Below are 4,934 nucleotides of genomic sequence, written 5' to 3' on the forward strand. Positions count from 1 at the left end.
TGCTTTGAGAGAGCTTAGGCAGAGTTTCCTAATTCCAAAACTAATTATAGTTAACCAGTCTTGAGGGAGTCTTGGCAGAGTTTTCAAGGTTAGGCTGTAGTAGAGTTACTACAAGAAGGAGGTGCCTAGAGTTAGGCTAAAATTGAGTCTATAATCAAGAGCTTGATTATAGTGGATTTCTATGGAGCTTGTGAGGGAAAGTCGTAGTTTTTCCTCCCTTGAGCAAGGGAGTTTCCACTTTAAATCTTTGTGTTGTTAATTTCCTGCAAAGCCTTTAGTTTTTCTAGCACTTTATAGTTGCATTGTTTTATTGCCTATGACTGATTTTGAGGGATCAGGTCCCTCACTGTGTGGTGCAACCCCCCAAGGGTTCCAACAAGGGATAAAGGGGAAAAACCTAAAATACTACTTTGACTGACAGATAATAAATAATGATGTAAATAAAGTCAAAGAAATACAATCTAATAATAGCCTAACTAGGTCCCCATAAGCCCAAAAGGTGCAAACAAAAGAAAGATAATCCAATCGAGCCCCCATAAGCTCGATGGAAACAATAAAGAGGGAACCACTAATGATAATAATAATAATAATCATAATGCAACTTATAATTGAAACCATATCTTTGAATCTCTTTCATATCATAATCGTCGGAATTGAACCAAATCCTTAACATTATATGTGAACAGTAATTGCAAACTTATACCGAACACTAGTATCATAAATATGGTACTCAAACCAATAGTTTAGTATCATCAAAGAATAGTAAGTACTGGACTCGAATCGATCTTTACAGTAAGAATAATGTAAAAATGCTATTAAAGAGTTAGAACAATGTCTAGATCATCCTAAGGCTCAATCATATATATAATTCTATGAAAAAAGGTCTACAAGGAACTATTTAAATATTTGACCTAAAAAAGAGGATCAACATGGCCTACTACTAATCCTCAAAAGTCGATACTAAGGAAAAATCTACCCAAAAATAGACTAAGGCTTCCAAGTTCTACTAATAAGTATTAAATATTTATAATTAAGTACTAAATCAACAATATATCTCAAGGAAAAGGAGAATGAGACAATTCTACCTAAACACGACACTCTAATCGGCTAAATATTTCAAATTTCACAAAGCATGCAATAAAGCTATGAATTCCAACCCAATTCTAAAATAATACTATACTAATAACATAAAAAATCTTAATTTATGAGGAAAGTAAGTCTAACCTACCTGGACACTGACGAAGCCAAAGAAAGTCCACTAGACCAAAGCTTTTCCCTTCTGAGAAGCCTCCTCACGATGATATGTTATCAAAATAGTGATTTATGTATTAATATGAGAATAAAAACACCCATTTTTCATATAAAAGCATTCGTTCAAAAATCAAACAAACAATTCCACGTAGGGCTTGCTTGTGGAATCACAACTTTGAAACTGTCGAAATGTTTCTCTAAGCTCAATGGTCCTTTATCCTAAAAAATGGGTGGAATCCAAGAACAAATACTCCCTCAAATAAACCCAAAAAATTTATGTGATTTGGGTTTAAATTGGAGAATTAATTAATAAATTAGAAGAAACTTATGTAAATTTAGATGAGAAAATGATCCCAACGAACTCTCCAGATCACCCCGATCACCTAATGACAAAAATTCACAATTTTCAAACTTCATAGAGTTTTATGGACTTGGGAAATTAAATAAATAAGGAAGGGGTCAATTTCCACAACTTTAAATATTGTCAGGGGTCCTTTCTCTGTGATCGTGTAAACCCCATTGCAAACGTGACACACAACCTAGAGTACCTTTTACGAATGCGTAAACCAGCCCATGATCATGATAGCCAATGGAATTGGCCTTCACAAATGTGAAAATTTCATTATGATAGCCATTTACTTTGGCATTCAGGAAAGTGAAGGCCATTTTTGGTCTGCACCAACAACTTTTGCTAAGTGTCAAAACTACGATCGAACCCTCGAGAGTCATTTAGAATCTGATGAATGCAAACAAACTATGCTACCCTACAAAATTCTATATTCTAGGCTCAATAATGCCATCAAAATTTTCATCTAGGTTATTTTGATGAAATGTGGGTCTCACACCTAAATGATCGTTTTAACTAAAATTCACCCAATAGATCAGAATGTGTTTGAAAGACTTGTGACCCAAACCAAAGATCCTTCTAGCTTAAAATTGACATTTCAGATCTAAAGAAATGATCAAAATTAGCATACGAGATCATTTCCCTGTAGTTTAGGCCCAAACCCAATTTTTAATAGCAAAAACTTCAAAATAGGAAATTGACTCTAAAAATTAAATAAACTACCTAGTAAGGAAATTATCAGCTCCTGCAAGTCATAAATGACTTGAGGCAGCTATGAAAAAAGCTCTAAATGATGAAATAGAGTGGAAAAGTAGAAAATAACATGGAGGATCATTATACTACTGTCTCAAATTAGAAGGCTAAGGTATTATTTATCTTTGTTTTTTATATGGCTGATAATCTTATGAAACTTGAGTTCATTGCCCTTCAAAGTAAAGGCAAGAACTATCTTTTATGGGTGTTGGATGCTGAAATCTACTTAGATGCAATGATTCTTGAAGATGCCATTAAAAAAGGAAATACAACATCTAACAGAAATCATGCTAACACTGTGATATTCTTGCATCATCTTCTTGACAAAATTCTAAAAGCCAAATACCTTACTACTAAGAATCTACTTGTTTTGTGGTATATCCTGAAAGAAATGTGTGACCACCTAAAGATGGTCGTCCTTCCAAAAGTACGATATGAATGTATGCATCTAAGGTTTCAAGACTATGAGTTTGTTTATAAGTACAATTTTGTCATGTTGAAATTTCTTCTCAGTTGAAACTATGTGGGGAGACTGTTAATAATGATGATATAATGGAAAAGATGCTCACTACCTTTCATGCCTTGATTGTGCTCTTGCAGTAACAAGATCAAGAGAAAGGTTTCAAGAAGTATATTGAACTGAGTTCTCATCTTCTCATAGACGAATAACATAATGACTTGTCAATAAGAAATCACGAGAATTGACCTACTAGATCCACACCATTCTCTGAAGTAAATGAGGTATATGTTCATAAAACTTGGTGTGGAAAAAGTTGCAGTCCTAGACATGGTCATGGACGTGATCGTGATCGTGATGATTAAAAGAAATTATGTTCCTGGTATTAATCATTGATCAAACAAAATGCACCATTGCAAGGAAAAAGCAAAAGTTAAAAATATGTAGCAATTCCTTGCTTCCAATGTGGTGAGAAAGGACACTATGCAAGTGACTGGCATGCTATCAAACACTTGATTGAATGTAGCAATTCCTTGCTTCCAATGTGGTGAGAAAGGACACTATGCAAGTGACTGGCATGCTCTCAAACACTTGATTGAGCTTTATCAAGCCTAACTAAAAAAGTAAGATAAAATTCTAAGGCTAATGTATGTCTGAAAATTATGTTGACATCACATATTTGGATGTAGCAGATTTCTTCTAGCACCCTGAAGGAAAGATAAAACACTTGATTGGTGATGATTCTAGTACTAAGAAAGAATGAGCAGTTCTTAATTTTTACTAGTAATAATAATTAGTGAATAAAAATTCATGTAAAAATAATTTTTTGCATGATTACTAGTCGTTTAATTAGTATTGATTGATTTAGTTATATTATCTTAGTTCATCAGTGAATTGAATTCAATTGTGTTTCATTTTAATTGAAGATTTCTCACTGTTGGTCTTAAATATTGTATTTAAATACTATCATATTTCGGGCTTACTAAAAAATTGTATTAGTTTAATCTGGTTTCCCTGTACCTAGTTTTTAAAATTATACATTTGTTGAATTGTTTTACCAATTCTTCAAGAATGTACTTAAGTTACAAATTTCCATGTGATAATAGTCCAATAAATAATAATACGGTACTACTGTAATTGCAACTTTTGAAAAAGTTACGTGAGTAATGCAACAAAAGTTTATTTTCTCCCTTTTGCTTTTTAGTTAATGTGAGTATATGGAAAATCTTGGAATGATATACTGGAATTGCTATTAAAAGTAATAGTACGTACCGGAAAAAAAAGGAAAGAAAACTAGTAACAGGCAAATGATATTAATGAAGTATTATGTACCGTCCTTTTTTTGTTTTGTTTTGTACAAATTTTGTCCTTTAATTTATTATCATACTGAGACTTAGTATTTACTTTGTAGTTTCTGACAATACAAATATTAATATATATGTAGTACTAGTTATCTACTAGTTATCCAAAATACAACTTATCCACGCAAGTTATCCAAGTTATCCGCACCCTCCTACAATTGATATCAGAGTTATATTATTTAAAAAATGTACAAGTAGATATGTATTAATAATGAGAAATGTTAGAGATGTTAATTGTTTATCATGAGACTATTATTAATTAAGTTATCTTGTTAACTATGTTGTTATTTATTCATTAAATATGAGAAGACCATTTTAAAATACACAAGTTTTTAGAGACATTAAAAGAATTTTAACTAGTTACTACTCTGTTGTTAAATAAAACAAAAGAAAACCACCATAGATTAGCTTACTTAATGACCTTAATATCTAGCAATGAGGCAAAATTAATAATTCATTTAAAATCTAGAAGAATGAGATACATACCACCTAATATGATAAAATCAGATTTCGGTATCCACCAAAATATTATAAATATTGTACATATGAATAACATAACAAAATCACAAAAATACAAAGAACTAAAACAAAAAATATCTGAAAAACAAAAAGAATTAAAAATAAGAAAAGAAAGACTACAATATAACATGATTGTTGGAGTATGCCAAAAATCAATAAAAGCACAAAAGGAAGAAATATCATATTTAGAATCATAAATAGGTAATTTAGAATATATATATATATATATATATATATATATATATAT

The sequence above is a fragment of the Capsicum annuum genome, chromosome 6 (assembly GCF_002878395.1).
Source record: "Capsicum annuum cultivar UCD-10X-F1 chromosome 6, UCD10Xv1.1, whole genome shotgun sequence".
Taxonomy (NCBI): Eukaryota; Viridiplantae; Streptophyta; class Magnoliopsida; order Solanales; family Solanaceae; genus Capsicum; species Capsicum annuum.